This window comes from Sceloporus undulatus, chromosome 1 (assembly GCF_019175285.1).
Source record: "Sceloporus undulatus isolate JIND9_A2432 ecotype Alabama chromosome 1, SceUnd_v1.1, whole genome shotgun sequence".
NCBI classification, from domain to species: domain Eukaryota; kingdom Metazoa; phylum Chordata; class Lepidosauria; order Squamata; family Phrynosomatidae; genus Sceloporus; species Sceloporus undulatus.
Window position 1 is genome coordinate 353,473,937 of NC_056522.1, and position 25,276 is coordinate 353,499,212.

Consider the following 25,276-nt stretch of genomic DNA (forward strand, 5'->3'; position numbering starts at 1 on the left):
CCCAGCAAAACTTAATACCCATGGAAGTTGCTTTCAGTTCACATAGCTAACAGCCATCAATGAACCCAACTTCTGTTCTACAGCTGTCAATGAATCTTCTAAGAGTGGCTTCTGTACATCAGACATATGTTACAGGAAGAGGTATTTTTTGATTTACTATAAACAGACTTGGTGGCTATGAGATCTACAATCAAGAGAGAGAGAAAGACGGAGTTTGGTTTCGTCCTCCACAAAGAGCTTCCAACATTATAAATACACAGAACTTCCCTTAGGTATTTTCCTCCAGTTATGAAATTCCCAGCTCTCTCCATGTTTCCATCAAGGTATGTGAAGTCAGGTTTTCTAGGCCCAATGTCACTTTTTATTGAATCTCTTTTGTTATTATGTTGCCCAATCATCCAGTTTATACAGACGCTTTTAGCACTTTTCACAGTCTGTTTAGGGTTTCACTGTCTTACATAATTTAGTGTCATCTGCAAACTTGTTTACTGCTCGCTTTTGTCTCCAGAGGCTTTATGAATAACTTAAAACACCAAAGGTCCCAATGTAGATCTTTGTATATTCCACAGTTTGGTTCCATTTGTTATTCATTTTCTGGATGTCATAGTATATCTAGAGACTTCATAAAGGCTTGCCAAATGGCAGGTTCATAAGATCTGGAGATGAGCATTTCCTTAAATAACTGCATCCACTCACTAACATACTCTTTGAGAGGTACGTACTATACAGCATAACATTTAACAGCAGCATCTATTTCTTAGGACACCCGAACTTACTCCTAGAGATTTCTTTATAATAATCTTATTTTTAAAGGATCTTATCATAAATGCATTAGCCTACTGGTGACAATGAGATACTCTGAACAAAACTGTTATCACCTCTGCCATTTTCTACTCATCCTTTGAGCCCACTAAGACCGATTACTAAACTATACTCAATCCATTCCCACTTAACAGAAATGAAAAGAGGACTATGAGAATGGCCAGTGGTTTAAAAGAAGGAGCCCTGGTGGTGCCACTAGTGGTTAAATGCCAGCACTACAGCCACTCACTCACAAACCATAAGTTTGTGAGTTCAATTGCAGCGAAAAGGCTCAAACTCGACTCAGGCTTACATCCTTCCGAGGTTGCTAAAATGAGTACCCAGATTGCTGGAGGGAGTGCTTAAGTGCAGTGATAAGCGGTATAGAAATGTACTTGCTACTGCTATTTAAAAAAACACTCCCTCCTCTCTCACACACACACAAAACTGTACTTGGGTTTTCTCCTATTCCTTCTATACACTCCAAAAGGTTCCAGCCAAATATAATTTCTCACCTAAGAAAATGTATGGCCACTTAGTACATGTAATTACATTTGCATTCTTTCCATTTCTTCTTGCTTTTCTGCCCTTACCCCCCCTCCCCCCACCTCTAGTCAAAATCTAGACGAAGCATCTGGAGCAGAGAGTTGTTTATGCTTCTCCGTGAAACACTGTTCTGTAACGGCATCTGTGCTGCACAAATAATTCAGTTTGACTCTGTTTTAATTGTCATGGCTCAATGTTCTAGAATTCTGGGAACTGTAGTTTTGTGAGACATTTAGCTATTGTGAGACATTTAGTCTGAGAACTACGTTGCCTCAACGAACAACAATTCCCAGGGCTCCACAGCACTGAGCCATAGCAGTTAAAGTGGTGTCACACTAGATTATTTCTGCAGTACAGATGCAGCCTTGTTGTCCCCCAGATGTGTTGGACTACAGTTCCCATCAATGGCATCAACCACCAGCCAGCAGTGCCACAGTAGTTTACCACATCTGGAAGGCATAAAGTATAATAGGCAGTGCTATATTAACAACTACGACAAGAAAACAAGGAAGTATTATAGACTAGCCTTGCCCTACTACTGTAGCTTACAGAACAAGTTCACAGAAGTGCTTCTAGGGAGATAGTGACAAAAACTTAGCAAATGGGATGTTTGCTGTCAGCATACAGAGTGTCTCATTTTATTCTTTTTTGCTCCATTCACATCCTAGTAAACCAGACCCTGTCACTTTGAAAAATGGTTCTCAGTATAAATAAGCAACTTTATAGACAAATAAAGGGTAGTTGGGGAGGGAGCCCAACTGATGAGATCTCTAGAGACACTAAGGATCCTCAGCCTACTAACTAAACATGGCAAATTATGCTCAAACGATGTACAGTTTTACAACTATTTGTCAGAACTGTTTTAGAAACACACCGTTGAGAGACTAGCCTGTTTTGACAAACACATCTCATTCTGTCTGCCTCCATTCTCTCTAAAGTGATTTTAAATTAAGAAAAACAACTGAAGATATTTAATGTACTGTATTAATTTTAATTCTGACACTTGGTAACACTGCTACTGCTTCTTGAAAACCAGAATCAAATGTCTGGAGATATTAAGTGAATTCAGAAAAATTATCAGCTATGTTAGCTCATTAGACTACTGTGATAGAGTCCATGGCACTCAAAGTGACCAGACAAGGACTAAATTCTTACTGACTCAATGCTTACTCATAAATAAATTCCAGGTAAGGTACTGTAAGAACAGGTTCCAGCTCCCTCTCCCCCAGTTCCGAGTTTAGGATGAATGCTGAGGATTGTTTGGTTGCTGCACTACTGAAGTACTCAAGTACTCTCAGTTGTGCATAGCCAAAGCAGCAAATCCTGTTACCTTTTCCTGTCTCCCTTCACAGGTAGGGTGGACGATGTGTCAATCATCCTTACCACCTTAGGAGGGAATGCCCGACCCACCTCCCTAAGCTTCAGACAAACAAAAAACATACCACCAGCAGCTTAAAATGCACAAACTCCACCAACTAGGGTGAGGAGGATTCCCTCTGCACAAATACAGAAAAGTAACCTTCACAGTAAGTACAGTCGGCCCTCCTTATATGCGGATTTGCCATGCGCGGATTTGAGCATACACGCATGGCAAATCCGGGGAAATTGTCCCCAATGGCAGCGCACATGCACATGCGCCGCCATTGGGGACAAAAGTCCCTCTCCTCCCCTCCTCGTTCCTCTCTCCCTCCTACCTATCTAACTATCTAACTACCCTCCCTCCCCCTTCCCCTCCCTGCTTACCTACTCTGTAGCCGCGCCGCCGCCTCCTCCTCTGCCGCCACGGATCAAGGGGCGGGTGCTGTTTGTGGAGGCCAAGAGGCCTCCAGGCTGCACCCAGCTCTTTCGCGGTGGTGGCGGCAAGGAGGACAAAGCTTGGTCTCGTCCTCCTCGCCGCCATACAAGGACCGGCTGCAGCCTAGAGGCCTCTGGGCCTCCAAGCTGCACCCGGCCCCTGAACCGCAGCGGCGGCGAGGAGGACAAAGCCCCCTCGCCACCACCACGGAAGAAGGGCCGGCTGCAGCCTGGAGGCCTCTGGGCCTCCAAGCTGCACCCAGCCCTTGAGCCACAGTAGCGGTGAGGAGGACGAAGCCCCCTCGCCGCCGCCGCAGAAGAAGGGCTGGCTGCAGCCTGGAGGCCTCTGGGACTCCAAGCTGCACCTGGCCCCTGAACCGCGGCAGTGGCGAGGACGAAGCCCCCTCGCCGCCGCCGCAGAAGAAGCGCTGGCTGCAGCCTGGAGGCCTCTGGGCCTCCAAGCTGCACCTGGCCCCTGAACCGCGGTGGCAGCGATGACAAAGCCCCCCTCGCCGCCACCGCAGAAGAAGGGCCAGCTGCAGCCTGGAGGCCCCTGGGCCTCCAAGGTGCACTGAGCCCTTGAACCGCAGCAGTGGCAGAAAGGATGCCAGAGGCAGCGGCGAAGCGACGGAGCAGGTAAGGAGGGAGGGGAAGGGAGGGTGGGTGGGTAAATAGGAGGGAGGAGAGGGACTTTTGTCCCCAATGGCGGCGCGTGTGCACGTGCACCGCCATTGGGGACAATAGGACTTGAGCATATGCAGATTTTGGCATACGCGGGGGGGGGGGGGTCCGGAACAGATCCCCCGTGTATACCAAGGGCCCACTGTCCCAATGTTCCATATTCCTCAAGTGTGGGGAGGGAATCCTTCATGCTGAGATCTACACAACCAGTCACACCGAACCACCGGGGCAGGCAACAACCTATTACAAAGACACAGAACACACCTACGAAAGATGTACTGCTGAAGCAAATCTATCAGTCCTTTCTCACAAAATGTAGAGATGCCCAAGTGGCTGATCTACAAATCCCAAACATAGTGGTGTCATGCTGAATGTCGCAGTGGCAGCACTATGAGTGCAGTGTGACTCAATCTCTTCTGGAACTGACTTAGAGCTGTCCACATAAACCAACTCAATGCAGTGCTGACATGGTGTAAGAAAACACATGGTGGCCTTACGTAGTCTCTTGAAGAAACATATAATCTGATTTATGAAAATCTTTAATTATTTCAAAGTAGAATTTTAGAACCCTTCCACACAGTCAATCTGTACCGCTCTTTCTCCTGTGGTGCCTTAGGAACTGGATAAAAAGAAAAAAGAACAATCTCCTGAGAACAACAGAACACTGAATTTACTTTAGGAACAAAAGAGGACTCTAAATTAAGAACAACTGAATCCCTATGAAATACACACAACTCCTCATGGACTGATGAGTACTCAGAGGCTCTGCAAGCCAAAGTAATAGCAACCAAAAACAAAACTTTCAACATATGAAATTTCAAGTCCACCAATCTCAAGGGTTCAAAGGGAGCCACCTTGTTGGTGGCTTATTTAGACTCTGTTCCTAGGACTAGGTTCCATCTGTTGTTTAGAAGAACTCCAATTTGGTCTAGCTTCCCTCTGTCAAAAACTGGGGCCTAAACCCTCAAACTCCAGAAGGGATTGAGTCACGGATTGAACTCCAGACCAAAAAATCTTCTTTCCTTTTTAGTCAATGAAGACTAAATGATGACACATTCTTTTTGTCTTGGTCTAGTCAACACTTCATCCAAGGCTTTACCAAATAATCTGGAATGCAGTAAAATTAGCTCATGATTTTGTCATCAGCATTCCAATTTTTAGCCAAAGCTAATGCTTGGCAGTGACATTAGCTGCTTGTAGCCTGTGAGGCAAATTAGCCAGAATCAAAAGTAGCGTTTGCCATAAAGGCAAATGCCTTACACAGTTTACTGATGCTCTGTCACAGCTTAGTCTCTTCCTTTGGAATCAAAGACCCTAAGTCTTTAGCCCAACAAACAGCAGCCCTGGGAGGTCACCGAAGCAGCACTGATGGCAAGAACAGAAGCCTCGTGAGACCTGCATAAAAAGCTGTCCAGCCTCTTAACCTCTGGACACTTAAGCATCAATAAGAATCAGCTTCAGTTTCTTCACCACTTCAGTAGGCAATGAATGCAAGTGTTTGGCAAAAGCTGGAGCCGCCTTTGCCACAGCAGGATGAGCCCATTCTCCTTCCATAACATCTCCAAACAGTTCAGGGAAGAGTACAATTGAATTCTCTTTCTTAGCCATAGCCCTGGTTTCTAGAACCTCTACCACATCAGTACCACAAGCCTGGCTATTAGAAGTCAACCCCAAAGACTTTCCCACATTTCAAAGAAGGACAGGATATTGTTCAGATTCAAACAAAGAGGGAGAAAGAAGCTCGAGAAGCCCGCTCCTCCTGTGACAACTCCCTTTCCTCTTTGTCTGACGTCTTTGGGGAGACAGAAGACTGCACACAGTCCACCACAGAGTTTACAGCAGAGACATGCTTTGTCTTTCTTTTCACTTTGTGAGGGGGAGAAATCATCACACATTTCCCCCCTCCCCTCCTAAGAGGACAACAAAGAATGTGAGGCATGACACTTTCTGAAATGTTTTTCATACTTATGGCCACTTGAGGGCCTGTGAGGATCAGAGAGCTCTTCATTACTAAGTTTGCACCTTCCTCCCTGCACACCTTTTCTTATGATGCTTAATATGCCAACCACCTTGGGCAGTTAACAGATTCACCAAATCTTCACCACCTTCCCCTGACACTCTGAGTCCCACAGCCTAGGGAAAACCAATAGCACAACCTGGGATGGGAGGGGAGTAAGAGCATCCAACGGACATGCCTGTGAGGTTGAAGCTGCACCTGACAGCTCTCTAGCATAGTCAGATCTGCGCCACAAACTGCCGCTGCAGCATGAATGCGAACTTGATCATGTCTCCCATTAAGGCTGGATCAATCCGTTCCTTCTGTGCACCCCCAAGGTACTTCCTCAGTTGTGCAATCAACCAACAACTCCATATCAGAAGAGAGCTCGGGACTGTGAGCCTTATTTATTAAGCTGAGACTAACCATCTCAGTTACACTGGCACAGCTCAGTTCAAATCAAGGTCTCCTGATACACAAACTGGATAAATTCTCCCCAGAAACCGACCTTCAAAGCTAATGGCACCAGAGTACAAAAAAAGCCCTGTTCTGATTCAAACTGAGGTAGGACAGTACTGGGAAGATGCAACTGATTCTTCTGCTTAGGGTGGTAAGGATGATTGACAAATCAGAAGCCCTGCCAAGGAAGTGCAAGGGAGAAGCCAGACCCGGCATGAAGGATTATGTATCCACGCTGCAGGGAAATAGCTAATAAAATCACATGTTTCCTTGACAAGTGCTATGGCCTGTTACAGACTGCCAAAATAAAGCTGCTTCGGGTCTCTTTGGAGGTATGCTATTTAAATGATGCATGGGTCCTAAGAGTCCGGAGGTCGCTCCAAAGCCACACACCATTCCTAAGCACTGGAGTGCAGCTTTGGTGCAGCTTCCGGATTCTTAAGACCCATGCATCATTTAAACAGCATACCTCCAAAGAGACCCAAAGCAGCTTTATTTTGGCAGTCTGTAACAGGCCTATGTTTTTGTAAAAATACTCCAAATTAATTAAACTAAATATCCCATTCATTCAAATGTAATGCTGATGTAGTCTGAAGAAAAATTTACATTAACTATGTATTAGTTAATGTAACATATTAGAACCGGTCATGCCAATCAAGAACCACTTTTGTAAGGCCAACCATCTCTGTCTCTCTTAAGAACACAGAATGTTGCCTTACACCAGGTCAGATTATTTATTGATCCAACTCAGTTATTATTTATTCTGACTGGCAGAGGCTCTCCAGGGTCTCAAATCAACAGACAGAGAGGGTTTTCTTATCATTTGTTTTAACTGACAAATCCCTTTTTTCCATTAGCGAACTCATCACAGCTACCAAGAATCCAGAAACCAAGCAGATAAAATGGACAGTTTAGATCCAATGTTTTAATATTACTGAGTTTTATATTTAAAAAGAACTGTAGAGATGTGGTGCATAAAAATTCCAAAAATTCAAAATAAATTAAGGTACAAGTGTCACAGTCTCTAAATTCAACTCACTAATCTGAGAGTCTTATTCATTATTTTGAAGATTTGAGCTTAGCAGTGCTAAATCTTTCATTCAGTCCAACTGATTAATGCTATGGCACATAAAGCTGGACACCTCATTTTCATCAGTTCCTTCTATCCACTGCAGACCCCTAAAATGCTGTTACTGAGAATTAGGAGATACTGCAGTACAGTATGAAACAGTGCAGAGCGATGCAGCAGATGGAGAATGAGGCAAGAATTTTGTGCCTGATTTTATGGGAATATAAACGCTTTTCATTAGCTCAATGTGGGCAGCATGGCCCTCCTGATGTTTTTAGACACCTACATGCATAATCCCTCACCATTAGCTATGCTTAAAATGACAGGAGTTGTAGGCCAAATGCATCTGGAGAGCCACAGCTGCCCAACCCTTGCATTAGTGCAAAAGCAACTCTGACTACAACCCCATGCAATTAAATATTTACTAAATAAGTAATAATAATAATAATAATAATAATAATAATAATAATAATAAATTATTTGTATCCCGCCCCTCTGAGAACAATTGGGGCGGCTAAGAAAGTTAAAAATACAAAACATATAAAATCCCTGGTACCCTCCCCTCCTTAAATCCAATGCAATGTTTAAAAAAACAGAACAAAAAACAACAAACAAACAAACATACAAGTTAAAAACTGACCAGAAGGTCAACAACATCACACCAGCAAACAATCAGTGGGAGCAGCAGTATCTTTCCCAAACGTTTTTTCTAAGGCTGGGTTCTCTATTCTGGGAAGGCCTGCCGGAAGAGATCCATCTTAACAGCCTTTTTAAAGCCATCTAAGGATGTAAGTAGACGGATCTCATCCGGCAGGCCATTCCACAATCTGGGGGCGACGATGGAACATGCTCTCTGGGAGGTAGTCGAAAGCCTAGATTTTTGTGGCTGAAGTAGGCCTCTCCCAGAGGACTGGAGTGCGTGGGGAGGATTGTAGGGGAGAAGGCGGTCCCAAAGATAGTTTGGACCCAAGCCATTTAGGGCTTTAAAGGTGATAACCAACACCCTGTACTGGGTCCGGAAGCTAGTGGGTAGCCAGTGGAGGGACTTTAGAACTGGGGTAATATGGTCCCTCCTGGATGTTCCAGAAATTACTCTGGCTGCCATATTCTGTACTAGTTGCAGTTTCCGGACCAAGCACGAGGGTAGCCCCACGTAGAGCACATTACAGAAGTCTAGACGTGAGGTTACCAGCGTGTGCACAACAGTCAGTAAACTTGTTGTATGCTTTCTCCTCATTTCTGACCTAAAGCAACTGTAAGAGGTTTTCTTGGTAAGTCTTCTTCAGAGGGAGTTTGTCATCATTGTCTTCCTCTGAGGCTGAGACAGTATGACAAGGACTGAGCAGAGCTTTGAAAGAAAGAATAAAATAATTGTTAGTAGACCCAGAAATGCAGCTAGAATGGAGACAAAAGCAAGGACACAACACATTAATTGCAATGTAGCATATGAACACTTCAGTATAGCAAACTGAAATAGGAACTAGTTTTAATAATAATAATAATAATAATAATAATAATAATAATAATAATAAATTATTTATATACCGCCCTTCTTATAATCAGGGCGGTGTACAGCAAGAGCATACAATAAGTAGAACAATACCATTAAAAACCATTACATTAAAACAATAAAACTTATGCCAGCCAACAGTGCAGGCGAAGAGGGGAGAAGGGGAGGAGAGCATTCAGGGGCAAACAATCAGGGGTAGGCCTGCTCGAAGAAGTAAGTGTTCAACCCCTTCTTAAAATGGGCTAGGGAGGTGGCTGAGTGGAGCTCCATGGGCAGCAAGTTCCAGAGGCTAGGGGCCGAGATAGTAAAGGCCCTTCTGGAGGTGGAAACTAATCTAGCCTCTGGGACACTTAAAAGTTGCTGCCCGGATGATCTGAGTGTGCGGGGCGGATTATATGGAGAGAGGCGGTCCTTCAGATACCCTGGGCCCAAGCCATTTAGGGCTTTATAGGTAATAACCAACACCTTGTATTGTGCCCGGAAGCGAACAGGCAGCCAGTGAAGATCTTTAAGCACTGGTGTTATATGACTGGCACTAGATGTATCAGTGACCAGTCGAGCTGCCATATTTTGCACTAATTGCAGCTTCCGGGTATTATTATTATTATTATTATTATTAACCTTTATTTATAAAGCGCTGTAAGTTTACACAGCGCTGTACATCAATTTTTTAGTCAGACGGTTCCCTGCCCTCAGGCTTACAATCTAAAAGACACGACACAAAAGGAGAAGGGAATGGTGGTGGGGAATAGGATCAGGTCCAGCAGATCTTTTCCACCTCCGAGGCCTGGACCAAGGCAGATGGACTGGAGGAAGGGCTTGGCTTCTTGATGGATGGTTAGAAGGAGGCTTCCTGGGTCAGAGAGGGGCTCACCTCTGGGAATGCTTCTCTAAACAATATAGTCTTTAATTCAGTTTTGAAACTGGGCAGAGAAGTGATGAGGTGTGCATGTGGGGGAAGAAGGTTCCAGGAGTAAGGGGCAGCAAGCGAGAAGGGACGAATTCGGGAGGGGGCAGTGGTAGTCCTACATTGTGACAGGAGACCCTGACTACCAGAGCGGAGGGTGAGAGTAGGAATGTAAGGAGAAAGAAGGTCAGATAAGTAAGGAGGGGCCAACCCATGGAGGGCTTTGAAAGTCAGTAACAAAAGCTTGTACCGGATGCAAAAGGGGAAGGGGAGCCAATGAAGGGAGGATAAAAGAGGAGAAACATGGTCAAAGCGGCGAGTGGATGTGACAATACGGGCAGCTGAATACTGGACAGATATTAAAGGATGGAGGTGTGAAAGAGGAAGCCCTGTTAGAAGGAGGTTACAATAATCTAGTCGCGAAACCACTAGGGCATGGACTAGAGTCTTGGCAGTAGAGATTGAGAGGAATGGACGGATCTTGGCAATGTTGTGGAGAAAGAATCTACAGGTCTTTGCGGTGGCCTGGATCTGGGGAATACATGACAGAGAAGAGTCAAAAATGAAGCCAAGACTGCGGGCTTGATGAACCGGTTGAATAGAAGTGTCGTCGACAGAAACAGAAAAGGAATAATGAAGGGTGGGTTTAGGTGGAAAGACGAGAAGCTCAGTCTTAGACATGTTGAGCTTCAAGCGCCGAAGCTGCATCCACTGAGAGATGGCAGTCAGACAAGAAGAAACTTGCTGTTCAAGCCCCGTCGAAAGGTCAGGGGTGGAGAGATACAGCTGAGTGTCGTCGGCATACAAATGATAGGAGAAACCAAAAGAACTGATGAGTTTACCTAGAGACAGTGTGTATAGAGAGAACAGAAGGGGACCCAAGACAGAGCCCTGGGGAACTCCAACAGATAGCGGAACAGAGGATGAAGTCTGACCACCCGTGACCACTGCAAAAGATCTATCTGACAAGTAAGATTTAAACCAATCGAGAGCAGAGTCGGCGAACCCAAGGTCAGAAAGTAAATCGACCAGGAGACAGTGATCAACAGTGTCAAAGGCTGCAGACAAATCGAGAAGAATGAGAATAGAGTAGAGGCCGTTTGCCTTGGCCCGCAAGAGATCATTTGAGATCTTGGTGAGGGCTGTCTCTGTAGAGTGCCGTGGGTATGGTACAACGGTTGCCCCATGTAGAGCGCGTTGCAGAAATCTAAACGAGAGGTTACCAGAGCATGTACTACAGTTTCAAGGTCCCTCCGGCCCAGGTAGGGACGCAGCTGGCGTATCAGCCGAAGCTGATAACAGGTGCTCCTGACCGTCGCATCCACCTGAGATGTAAGGTGGAGGGACGAATCAAGGAGCACTACATTACATTACATTAGATTAAAACTGTCTATACCAGGGATGGGCAACTGCAAACAGAGCATGGCCCGTTTTTCCTTCTTAGAGACACAGTAGCATATCTCAACATGCCCAAAGTGATGTGATGTCACTTCCGGCTGCTACTTTCTCCAATTTACAACTATTTTCTCTTTTTTTCTATTTTGGGGAGGTTTGGGGGCGGGGGGTTATGGAAGCAAACTGTTACTTTTGTGGGTGGTTTTGGGAGATTTGGGGGTAGTTTACGGACAAATTACGCAAATAACAGCCTGGATTAAAAAAAAATCCAGAGGATCTGAGGGCTTTGCGACCTTCTCTGTAGGGTCCTGCAGGTCATATGTATGGGTTCTCAGGGCCCATGTGGACTGTGGGTCACATTTTGGCCAACCTGGTCTATATGTTAAGAAAAGTGAATTGTTAGGGCAACAGAGTGTTTGACAGGGGTAAGAAGGAACACTCAAAGAGGAGGATTCTCTAGTCAAGGTGGGAAACAAGCAGGGAATGAACCATAGTTTTAGCAGAGAAGACAAAGAGGAAAGGGTAGATTTTGGTACAGATCGAGTATCCCTTATCTGAAATTCCAAAATGCTAAAATCCAAAATTGTTCACATGGGTGGCTGGGGGTAGTGACACCTTTGCTTTCTGATGGTTCAACGTACATGAACTCTGTTTCCTGTACAAATTTATTAAAAACATTATATATAAAATTACCTTTAGGCTATGTGTATAAGGCATATATGAAACATAAATAAATTTTATGTTTAGAATTGGGTCCCGTCTCCAAGATGTCTCATTATGTATATGCAAATATTGCAAAATCCAGAATCCAAAACACTTTTGGTACCAAGCATTTAAGATAAGAGATACTCAACCTGTATTGTTGTACAAAGGGCACACCAACAGAGTCAATAAAGAGAGCCCAGGAAAGTTATAAAAACAGAAGCAAAAGGCTTCATTTCTGAAAAAGATGGATGTTAATACCTACTGAAAGGAGATGAACATTTGAAAGGAAAAAGAAAGAGTCCAGTGTTGCACAGGTTGCAGATAAGGCTACACCTACAGTGCAGAATTAATTCAGTTTGACACTGCTTTAACTGCCATGGCTCAATGATATGGAATTCTGGGATTTGTGGTTTTGTGAAATAATAAGACTTCTCTTCAGAGAAGCTCTGGTGCCACAAGAAACTATGAATCCCAGGATTCCATTGGACAGACACACGGCAGTTAAAGCAGTCAACATGCATTAATTCTGCAGTGTGGTAGCAGCCTAAGATGGAGAAAAAGTAGCTATAAAGAATGCACAACTGGAAAAGAGAGAGAAAGAAATGTCTTCTGCTCTTCATAACAGTTTCCTGCTCTCCCCCATAGGCCCATCCCACACATCTCACATACTTCAGAGGGTCCTTCACAGATAAAAAGCAGATTTTGAGCATGAGGCTTCTGTGAAGCAAGCCATTATATCCATGGGCTTTGCTAATTATAATGGAAGAGCAGGACATTACTGGTAAGTTCTCTTTGACACATGTCAAAACAGCTTTCCTAAACCTGGTATTAAACCCCTACTCCCATCATCCTCAACCAGCACAGATTGTCTTGACTGGTGATCACAGGACTTTTAGTTAAAAAAAAAATCAAGAAAATGCCAGGTTTGGAATGCTGTATTAAACCAAAAATAGAAGTAGCCCAATCTTCTTTCTGTTCTAAATGATTCCTATTCTCTCTTGTCTTCAGGCCACTGGTATTATTATTAAATTCTACTTGGAGAAACAATTGCTGGCTCATTAAATTAAATACTTCATCTGCTTCTACACAATGAATTTCAAGAATATTCTTTTAAATGGACTCTAGACCTGACAAAACAGTACAGAGCAAGCCTGTTCATGTACTCAAGAAACATTTATGAAAGCAAGCCTTGTATTGCACTATCAAAGTTTAAAATCAGGCAACACTAGATTATGTGGCTAATTACTCCAGAACCAAATTTTATCACTTAGCAATGTAATCTGAACAAACAAACATTTAAATACACATCACCACAAAACTCTTACATTGTTCCAATGACATTAAATAAGAAAAGGGAAGACTGAGGGAATTTAAAAAAAAAGATCTTTATCTTTGAGCCATGAGTTAAATCAGTGTAGTGATTTAGAAACAGAAGGCTCCTGTTCAGTTCCTCCTATTAGCCACAACTTTAAGAGTCATGTTTAAGTGCAAATTTAAAATGCAAAACCTTAGGTAGAAAAAATGAAATGCATAGATACAGGATGGGGGACACCTGCCTTAAGGAGAGCATGTGTGAAAGGGATTTAGGAATGTTAGTAGACCACAACTTGGACATGAGTCAACAGTGTGATGTGGCAGCTAAAAAGGCCAATACAATTTTAGGCTGCATCAATAAAAGCATAGTGTCTAGATCAAAGGAAGTAATAGTGCCACTCTATTCTGCTTTGGTCAGGCCTCACCTGGAATATTGTGTCCAGTTCTGGGTACCACAGTTCAAAAAGGATGTTGGCAAGCTGGGATGTGTCCAGAGGAGGACCACCAAAATGGTGAAGGACCTGGAAACCAGGCCTTATGAGGAGAGACTTAGGGAGCTGGGTATGTTTAGCCTGGAAAAGAGAAGGTTAAGAGGTGATATGATAGCCCTGTTTAAGTATTTGAAGGGGTGCCATGCTGAGGATGCTTGTTTTCTGCTGCTCCAGAGACTAGAACATGAAACAATGGATGCAAACTACAGGAAAAGAGATTCCACTTCAACATTAGGAGGAACTTCCTGACTGCAAGAGCTGTTTGACAGTGGAACATACTCCCTCAGTGTGGTGGAGTCTCCTTCTTTGCAGGTCTTTAAGCAGAGGCTGGATGGCCATCCATCGGGGATGCTTTGATTGTAATTTCCTGCATGGCAGGAGGTTGGGCTGGGTGGCCCTTGTTGTTTCTTCCAACTCTATATTCCATGATACAAAGAAATACGGATATACCACTTTTAGGCTATGGAGCCTCCTAAGGAAGACTAGGTTATCTTTCTCGTTATGGTCCTTGTGCTGGCAGGCAAAGACCTTTTTTTGTTTTCAGCCAAGCCTCTGGTATCTAAACTGGGATACAATTGAAAGGAGCTATTTCTGTTTATTGATTTTTTTATGTGTTTCCATACTGTTTGAATGTTTTAATTCTATTTGTTTTTATCTGAATTTCACTTGTAGCCACCCTGAGTGTGTGAGTACATGTGAATGTGCATAATATATATTTTTGAAAGGGAGGATAGATGTTTAACTTAATTTTTAAAGAATTAAATAAGTACACTCAATAATCATTGTAGCACACTCATTATGGTGCAAACCTGAGTCTCCTACAGTGTAGCATATGCATTCAAATTAGCCAATGAGTTTGTGCCAATGAAAGTAATTTTTAAAATACTCTGTGTTGGACCCAGTTGGTGTACTTTCATTGATGATATGTTTTCATCCAGTACAAGAATCTTTGAACAGAATGGGGTGGTCATTTCCAGCTACTTCCATCTTCCTTCTGCAACCCCACCAGTCAGAACACCCCCAATTGTCCTGTAATGTTCTCCAACTAAAGAAATAGCTGAAAATGACCTTGCTTCCTACTCCTCTGAGGGAGCATTTCACTCTCCTCTGTATGACTCCAACAGAATGCAAACTTTTAATCCCAAGAAGTGCAAGAACAGTAGCAGCTAAATTACTAAAAATTAAATCACATTATAACATAAGATACAGTATACAGTGCATTCTTCTGAACTTTGTATATAGGTCAAGCAAATGTTCACTTAGAATAATGTTGTGAACTACACCTTATGCAGAGATGTGAATGTGTACGAACAAAGGGAACTGAGACATTCTTTCCCCAACCCTTCACATCTTTAATCAATTCAGTGAGATCAACACTTTAATCAGGTTATTAGAAATCTGAAACACAGAAGGCGTGTAGCCTTAGTTGATGATCTCCGTCTGGGTATGGACAGGGGGAGCGTGTCCCTGTTAGTGCTCTTGGACATCTCAGCGGCCTTCGATACCATCGACCATGGTATCCTTCTGGGTCGCCTGAGGGAGTTGGGTATCGGGGGCTCTGCTTTGCAGTGGTTCCGTTCCTACCTCTCGAGCAGATTCCAGATGGTGGAGCTGGGGGACTGTCGCTCCGATAGGAGGGCCCTGACATCTGGGGTCCCTCAGGGAGCGATTTTGTCCCCTATGCTTTTTAACATTTACATGAAGCCGCTGGGAGAGATCATCCGGAGACACGGGGCGCGGTGTTATCAGTACGCTGATGACACCCAAATAGTTTTCTCTGTGTCTCCGACTGATGCAGTAAATAGGGATGGCATCTCTCCTCTTAATGCTTGCTTGGAGTCGGTAATGGGCTGGATGAGGGAAAACAGACTCAGCCTGAATCCAGAGAAAACGGAAGTACTGGTGATTGGCTCTCCTGGCCCGGGTAAGGAAATTTTTCCACCTGTCCTAAATGGGGTCACGCTCCCTGTGAAGGACTCTGTCCAGAGTTTGGGGGTGCTTCTGGACTCATCGCTTCACCTTACTGCTCAGGTGGATGCGACAGTCAGGAGCACCTGTTATCAGCTTCGGCTGATATGCCAACTGCTACCCTTCCTTGGCCGAGGGGACCTTGAAACCGGTATACATGCTCTGGTAACCTCTCGATTAGATTTCTGTAATGCGCTTTACATGGGGCAACCCTTGTACCAAACCCGGAAGCTTCAATTAGTGCAGAATATGGTTGCTCAGCTGGTTACTGGATGTTCCAGGGCCAGCCATATAACACCAGTCCTAAAAGATCTCCATTGGCTGCCTATTCACTTCCGGGCCGAATACAAGGTGTTGGTTATCACCTATAAAGCCCTAAATGGCTTGGGCCCAGGGTACTTGGAGGACCACCTCTCCCCATACAATCCGCCCCGCACTCTCAGGTCGGGTGAAAGACATCTTTTAAGAGTTCCAGACACTCGATATGTATCAGGTCAGAGGGCTTTCTCTATTTCAGCCCCTCAGCTCTGGAACTCCCTCCCCAATGAGCTCCGTACTTCCACCTCCCTCGATGCTTTCAAGAAGAACTTGAAGACTTTTTTGTTCCGCCAGGCTTTCCCCCGTGAGCCTTGTGGTCATTCTCTTCCCCTTGGAAATGTTTTTGTGTATTCCATTCTACACAGCCACTTGTATAGGGTGTTGTTAGTTTTTACTGTTCTTAATTGTTAACTTTGTATTATTGTCATGCTGATGTTTTAATTGTCTTACTCTTTGATATACACCGCTGTGATCGCTGGAATAGCGGTATAGAAATAAAATTTTATTATTATTATTATTATTCACTTGTAAAGCCAACAGCTCTGAACTTGAGTAGGACAGCTGTATGTACCTTGCAGCCTCCAGGCCTCATATAACCACAAGCACTATGTTCCTGAGGGAAAAGGCGTATTTCAAATAAAATTTCACCCCTGATAACTAGAAAGGAAAACGATATTAACATACAATGACATAATGTATTGATGGTACCCAGACTAAACAAGTTGCCCACCCTGTTTCAGGCACTATCATGTGGCACTGAAAGAGACTGATAGAAAAACAAATGGCTTTACTCCTTTGTATATTTCAATTTACCTACTCATGTAGGGGATGGGAAACCTTTGCCCTTCCAGATGTTTCAGACTATAGCACCCACAGTCTCTTACTCATTGACCATAATAAGTAGTTTAAGAGATATTTGATAACCCAAGTAAGCTCTGAGGCTATTCAGGGATTTAAATCTAGGTCTCCCCAAATCCATGTCTGACACAGTTGTCTTGATATCATAGTATCAAGTGGGACAAGGTTACAGAGAAACTAAGCTGAGGAACTGTAACTGATGTGTGGCATCATGTTTTATGTCCAATTTGTACAGCTGTTGGATTTTTCTTGGATATCTAGAATATGGAAAAACTACTTTTTGTTGTATTGATGACAGTTTTATCTGCCTGATAAACAGCATAGATGCTATTGTATCTTCCGAAGTCACAACAATTTATACAGGTGACAACTATTACACTAAAAATAAACTAGATAGCTTTTCCAAGTTGGAAATACAGGAATAACTCAGTTAACAGGTAATGTGTTCCTGAGCATTAATTCTTTAACAAAATATTTGGTTCCACTGTAGAAATCACAGGGAAAGAACTGGGTTAGGTTCCTATACCACAAAAATATTTTGAACCAGACTCCACCTGAAGAGTTTTTCCAAAATGCATCCAACAATTACTTTTTCTTTTACCAGCCTCCACCTTTCTTGTGATTTCCATTGTGATGGTCAAAATTATAGATACACATACACTTCTTTAACAAGTTGGAGTTTAGCTGGTGAGGCAGGCTTCTCTCTCTCTCCTCTTTTCTCTTTGGTCTGCTGAAGATGCATGTTCAGCAAGGAACTCAGAAAACAACTGCCTTATATCTTTCCTGATGCAGGCATACAAATACAGCTACAGAAGGATCAATCAGAGCAGATTCCTGTTCTTTCCCTGGTCAAAATTTATTGCATTATTTACTGCAGACATACTAATGCAACCCAAAATGGAAAGTCTGTGTTTCTCCAGTCCTCCTTCATCATCGTCCCAATGCTGGTGCTGCTAAAAAAACTTCCAGTTAGATAGAGGATGAGGAGAAAAGTAGGTCTAGAGAGAAGTAAAAAGACTTTGTAGAAAGAAACTTCACTGTCAGACACTTGCTAACTGATGTATGTCTGCATGAGAAAAACAGAAGTAGGACTACACAATAGCCCTTCGGGAGTAACAAGAGGGAAACAAAAAGGTGCACAACTGACCTCCTGACTCCATCAATTAACAGTAGTGAGATGGGGATGTGGCCCTAAGGTTGTGCATTTTGTGATGGAGGGAACGGATGCTTTCCAGATTTGTCAACTCAAAATGTCCTATGGACTACCATACTTCCCCCTCCTCTCTTTCCTAGTTTTTGGTAAATATAGTTTGCTGCTACATCCAAATTCAGGACCAATATTGAAACCATGATTTGTAAGCCCACCTCAAAACATGGTTTCAAGTGTTAACCTGGAGGCAAGCTCTAACTTAACTTGCTTTGACACACAGACTGACAGTCTTGCAAATAATTAGAAAGTGGAGGAAGAAGTATACAAGTTTCTATGATTCTAAGTACTGTACACTGATCCATGGTTTGGCATGATCTCTAAAATGAGTCAATATGCATCATTTGTTCAATGTTTTTAGGACAAAGAAAATACTGTACACTACTGCTTTTCCTCAATATCACAAATAATTTAAGGGACTGAATTCCTGCCTAGGGAAAAATTGTACTCTGGTTTAATCAAGAACATAGAGGAGGGCAAAATAAGTTAATGTATCTCCATGTAAAATGGAAAAGCAGCTAAAAAGTAAATGTTTAAAAATATTGTCATATAAAAATGCTATAAATCATTTTACAGATAATAAACAGATGAAGTTATCACTAATAAATCTACAGAGGAAGGGAGAAGGAAGAACAGTTACACAGATCAATGCAGATGCACAGTTTCTTAGAATGAACAAAATGTGTTAACTACTTCCAAAAGATGGCAATGAAAAACCTAACCAGGAAAAGAGGAAGGAATAAGGCTGCACCAAAATATCTGTTATGAGAAAGAAAGAAAAAAGAACTGTATTTTCATAATTTTATTCCAAAAGTGTTTTATCTACAGTCTGCATCTATAAGCTTGCCAGGTCTTCTGGATATTAGCAGGACAGCCTGCTTTTCTGTATTCTGCAATTCTCAAGATTGTATGGAGAGCCTGCTTCAGATACGGATGAGAAAGTTTGTGTAAAATGAGAAATGCTAGTCTTATAATCTTGGTTGAAGAGAGAAAGATATGATAAGGTGATCATTAGTCAAAAAAGTTTCCCTTATAAAAAAAACATGAGATCAATTCACAGGCAAGTATACTGTACAGTACTTGCCAACAGGGACACACACACACACACACACACACACACACTTTTGTTATTTGAGTGACAAAGTAACCCTTGTGAAAAATTAGCTGGTCCCACAGATCCTGAAACAATTAGAATCCAGCACTATGGCTTTGCTTCTACTGCAGCTCAGGACTGGAAGCACAAAAAAAGAAAAGAAAAGGCCATGCAAGAGTCTTAGCAATCAGTAAGCAAACTTCTGGGGAGAGAACTTGTGGACTCAAGAGACTTGCAGAACTAGGTGAAGAGGAAAAGATGTCTTGCTGAGCCGCAGTAGGAAAGATTCTCTCAATTCATATTACAGTTTGGATGGCAATTGAACACTTCATGGTACATACTAAACGATTTCTAGCCACTTAACTCAGCAGCTCTTCTGCAGTGAGTGTTATATTGATTCATTCTCTATCCCCATCTTTTAACTAGTGGTGCTCAAAGCACCTAACAAACCTGAAACTTGAAAGCTTTATGTAAGAAATCAACATATTCTGCATTAATACAAAACTCCACTAACAGCTTTCAGGGATAAGGACGTTACTTTACCAGTCCCACAATACTACCTCCTAGTCAACTCCATCAGCGGGTCTCCTTGGGTAAATAACAGCCAGACCACATTACTGAGATGGTTGCCATAAGCACAAACTATGCCAGCCCCAAATGCAGGCAAAATGTCAGGAATAAACTCTTCTAGAACATGGCCACATAGCCCAAAAAACCCACAGAAAAACTATTCATAAGAAGATTAATCTGTGATATAAAGAAAAGCTATGAGGATTCGCCTGGGAAACCCACAATTATCTGTTTCAGATGTAAGGGATAAGCAAACATGAAGTTATGTGTTTCAGTGTTTTATGATATATTGTTCATTCTCATGCCCCTACAGAGTAAACAGTATTAGTCTACATTTTCAGGTGGAAAACCATTAAGTAACAGCTCACTCAAGGATTTCAAAAGCAAATCCCCAGAAAACTGAATACATTTATGGGATTTCAATGTATTTGTTCAGCACACATGAGTGAACCCAAACCTGACAGGTCATCTAATCAGTAAAGGTTTGTATAGTAGGTTGGCTCACAGCACAATCCTATGCATGTTTACTTGGGAGCAAGTTCCATAGCATCTAATGATGTTTATTCCCTTGCTAGTGTGCATTCCTATATAAATTACTCACTATGCAGATGGATCTTGTAGCATCTCTGAGAGTAACTGTGTGAATGAAATTGTAGCATAAGCTTTTGTAAATTAGGGTCTACTTCCTCAGATGCATGAGGAAGTAGAACAAGGACCAAAACAAACCGGCAGCAAGCACTGGCTTGGGGGTGTGGTGTTTAGATGGTGGGGAATGCTGTGGCGCTCCGGCGGCGTGGCATTTGGACATCGGATGTGGCAGGCGTGCCAAAGAGGTGCCACTGTCGTGGAAAGGGAGGGTTTTTCTCCCCCGAAAGGAGCAGCATTTTGCTGCTTCTTTTTGGGCTGGAAAAACGCCAAATTGGGGGTGCACCATGTGGTTGCCATGGCCCCAATCCGTGGCCCCAATCCGGTGCATGAACCCCTTTAGGGCTGTCTGTACCAGCTCGAAATCTTCAAGTTATGCTACGGCATCTTCTGCACAGTTAGTCTCAAAGGAGATACAAGACCCCTTCACATACTGATATTCCAGACTAACATGGCTATGTCTCTGAATCCTACCCACAAGTTACTGTTATGTCAAATTACATCTATAAACAAAGAAATGCTATGGCTTTGCATCAGGGCTGGGGAATAGTGGTGATTTTGGGGTTATTCCTTGTCCTACTCCAGAGTAATATATTTGTTCTTAATGTTACTCCTACTCCTATTATACTACTCAATAAAAAATACAAAATAGTGTTTGCATGTACAATAACAGGAATAAGGAGTAACAAATATATTTTGTTACTCCTTATTCCTACTCCTACTCCTGTAAAAGCCTCTTACTCCTTTACTCTTTCTCCCCAGCCCTGCTTTGCATGGCCTCTTTTTTCAAGGTGGGCCAATGCCACATCACAGAGTGGAAGGGGGCCTCATCACTTTAAAGTTCCTCTAAATCAGGTGTTTCCAATCTGGGATACCAGCATCTCCAGGGGATACAAGAGGGAATTTTAGGGGGTACAACAAAGAGTGGCTTGTGTCCTTGAGTGACAAGTCATCACTCATTTCCCCCTGAATAAATTAGAATCCAATTGCTCCATTTAGATTTGTATTTTGTGCACTGAGCTAAAATATTTTTTAAAGTTCAATTTGTCCACTCAAAGTATTGTATGTGGTTCAAAAATTAGAAACGAGACTTGCTCATCTTCAAATGTGATATTCTTTTTGTAGGGGGAGTGAACATGAATCAAACATTTTCTAGGGGTGTGTGGGACATAAAAAGGTTGGGAAACACTATTCTAAACCATACCTTAAAAACGGGGGGGGGGGGGGGCTCCTGGGTTATGATAAAACTCAGAATAGATAAACCCCAGTGTACAGTGAAGCCAGCCTTCCACATACACTGTACTGCCAGCCCTCCATATCTACAGATTCTTTGTCCAGAGATTCAACAGCTCATATATATATTCCGAAAAGCAAACCTTAATTTTGCCATTTTATATACAGGACAGTGTTTACTCTGCCACTGTATTTAATGGGACTTGAGTATCCATAGATTTTGTTATTACCAAACCCCAACGGATACCAAGAGCCCACTGTATAACATTATACAGTGTAATATTACATATGATACTGATAGTACACTCATCCCTCCATATTTGTGGCTTGGATATTTGCAGATCTGATTATTCATGGATTTGATTAATATGTTCTCTCCAGGAATATCTAGGTCCTCTGGTGCAACTCTATGGTCAACTTTAACTAAAAGTCGTACTGAAAGACCTAAAGCAGTGATTCCCAACCTGTGGGTCGGGACCCCTTTGGGGGTCGAATGACTCTTTCATGGGGGTCGCCTAAGACCATTGGAAAATACCTATTTAATTACAGTTATGAAGTAGCAACAAAAATAATTTCATGGGTTTGGGTCACCACAACATGAGGAACTGTATTAAAGGGTCGCAGCATTAGGAAGGTTGGGAACCACTGACCTAGAGAGAACACTCCACTAGGCATTTGTAGCTCCTCCAGTGCAGTTCTATGGTCAGTGTCTGTCAGACATTGACCACAGAGTTGCCCTGGAGGACCAAGAGATTCCTAGAGAGGTGTCCTCTCAGGTAAAAGCATGGTGTTTTTGTTATTTGCTGTTTTTCAATATTCACAGGGGTCTTGTGCCCCTAACCCTAGCGAATATGGAGGGAGAGGGTAATATGATAATAATGTAATTATTTTTCTGATAAAAAATATTGGTCATCTTGGAATTTGAGTGATAGAAGAAGAATACCCATGAGCAACTGTACAAAGAGTATAACTTCACTGTATATTCTGGGCTTTATCTATTTATTCTGAGCTAAATCATACCTTGGCAGAGATTGCTTCCAACTCCTGTGCACCACTTTCAGGCCAGCTTGAAGTAAAGGGAGGAAGTTCTCATGCAAACAAGCTGACGCTTAAGGAAAACACTTGGACCAAAGTCCATATTCCAAATTACTCTAGGGTCCTGAAATGCAGGGTTTGGGGGGGCAGGGGAAGGAAGGAAAAAGCATGCCGTGGTAGAGAGGATGGGTCAAGTCTGCTTCTTGCTTTAAAAAAAGTAGAGAACGGGAATCATGTACAAAGCAAAATGGGAAATAGGAAGGAAGGAGAGGGCTTCAAGAAAGTACTTGGACCAAAGTCCATATTTTAAGTTACTGTAGGATCCTGAAAGGCACCAGGAAAGAGGTGAAAAAGAAGGAAAAAACCAGCCAGGGTAGAGATGGATAAAGTCTGCTTCTTGCATTACAGGGGGAAAAAAAGGATGATGGGAATCAGACAGAAAACAAAAGGGAAAATAGGAAGGAAGGAGGGGTCTTAAAGAAAATATTTGGACCAAAATCCATATTCCAAGTCACTTGGATCCTGAACTGCAGCTGGGGAGAGGTAGAAGGAAAAAGCATGTGAAGGTAGAGAAGATGGGTTAAGCCTGCTTCTTGCATTAAATAAAAGAGGAAGGAAGGAGGGGGCTTAAAGAAAATACTTGGATCAAAAATCCATAGCCCAAGTTACTGTAGGATCCTCCTGATAGGCAGCTGGGGAGAGGTGGAAGGGGAAAGAGAAGAAAAAGAAGGTGGGGGGGAGAAGAAAAAGACATGTAAAGGTAGAGAAGATGGGTTAAGTCTGCTTCTTGCAGTAAATAAAAGTAGAAAACGGGAAACAGGCAGAAAGCAAAAGGGCAAACAGAAAGGAAAGAGGGGACTTAAAGAAAATGCTTGGACCAAAACCCATATTCCAAATTCCTGAAGGATCCTGAAAGGCAGCTGGGGAAAGGGAGAGGGAGAAAGGGAGGAAAAAAGCATGTGAAAAAAGTGGAGAATGGGAATCAAACAGAAAGCAAAAGGGGAAATGGGAAGGAAGGCAGGCTTAAAGAAGTCCATATTCCAAGTTACTGAAGGATCCTGAAAGGCAGCTGGGAAGAAGTAGAGGGGGAAAGGGAAGGAAAAAGCATCTGAAGGTAGAGAAGATGGGCCAAGCCTGCTTCTTGCATTCATTAATAGTAGAAAATGGGAATCAGATAGAAAGCAAGAGGGGAAATAGGAAGGAAGGAGGAGTCTTAAAGGTAATACTTGGACCAAAGTCCATATTCTAAGTTACTCTATGCGGTTTTGGGGGGGAGAGGGGAGGAAAAAACATGCTGGGCTACAAAGAATGGGTCAAGTCTGCTTCTTGCTTGTTTTAAAAAAGTGGAGACTGGGAAAAAAAGGATGATGGGAATCAGACAGAAAACAAATTGGGAAATAGGAAGGAGGGGGGTCTTAAAGAAAATACTTGGACCAAAGTCCATAGTCCAAGTTCCTTGGATGCTGAAATGCAGCTGGGCAGAGATGGAAGGGGAAAGGGAAGGAAAATTAATGTGAAGGTGAAGGAAGAAAAAGTATGTGAAGGTAAAGAAGATGGGCTGAATAAAAGTAGAAGATGGGAATCAGACAGAGAGTAAAGGGGGAGATAGGAAGGAAGGAAGGAAGGAAGGGAAGAAAAGGTCTGAGATTGAAATGTGGGGGGGGGGAGGGATCAGACTGTGTGTCACCCACAAAGGTGAGAGGAAAAGAAAGGAGTGAGGTGCGTAGAAAGGAGGCAGAGGAGGAGGAATGAAGGGCTGGCGTTTCCTATAAGTGCAAAGCCAGGGGGTATTATTCTCCAAAGAGTACCATTCAGAGTCAGGGAAATGGGAAGAGAGGGAAGGAAGAAGGAAAGGGAGGGGGTTCCTTCTCTGTCTCTCCCCCAAAATGTTGTTTGGGGAGAAAGAGGAACAGAAGTGTTGGCTCCAAGAGGAAAGAAAGCAAGAAAGGAGGAAAGAAGGAAGGAAGGAAAGAAAGCAAGAAGGAGGTCTACTGAGCCCATAGGAGACACTTTACTTTACCCCCCCCCCCAACTGAGTCCCCTTCCTATGGCTTCCTTTCCTTCCCAGCCGCCCCTAACACTCACCCAGGCCGTCCTCAACTGCCGCCCGGAGCCTCCATCCCGCTTCGCCGCCCTCCTCCTCCTCCGACGGCTGCTTACTCCCAGAGCCGAGGGCTCCTCCGACTCCCCCCGCTTCGCTTTGCTCCGGCCGCCGCCAAAGCGGCCGCCATTTTGATCCAAGGCTCTGGCCAGACTGGTTCTGGAGGGGAGGGGGAGGTAGGGAGGGAGACTCACTGAGTCTGCGCAGTAGCGGCTTGGTCACGTGGTTTATTCGGGAGGGGAGGGGGAAGAGCGAGAGAAGTCAGTCTGAGGGAAAGAAGGAGTTGGTTGTTGTTCAGTGCAGATCTCTCCTTCAGGGCTGCATCCACAGTGCAGAAATAATCCATGTTTGATGCTACTTTCCAACTGCCATGGCTCAATGCTATGGAATTCTGGGAATGGTAGTATGTTGTGGGTGCCACAACATATTGCCATTCTCAGAATTCCATAGCATTGAGCCATGGCAGTTGGAAAGTAGTATCAATACATGGATTTCCTACTTATGGTAGACCCTGTCATGGGGTTTTAAGTTTCTTCAGAGGGGCTTCTGGCCCTTGAGCTCCCTCTGAGGCCGAGAGAGT

General features: G+C 43.3%; 1 protein-coding gene across 1 annotated transcript in view; it reads right to left on the reverse strand.

Annotated features, from left to right (window-relative positions):
• The window catches only part of BTBD7 (BTB domain containing 7), a 112,280-nt gene extending 87,443 nt beyond the window's left edge, over nt 1–24,837 (reverse strand). Inside the window, exon 1 of the mRNA XM_042469901.1 lies at nt 24,681–24,837. The gene's annotated coding sequence lies outside the window, so the exon portion shown is untranslated. The remainder of the gene's footprint in view (nt 1–24,680) is intronic.
• Between the last annotated feature and the right edge of the window lie 439 nt (nt 24,838–25,276).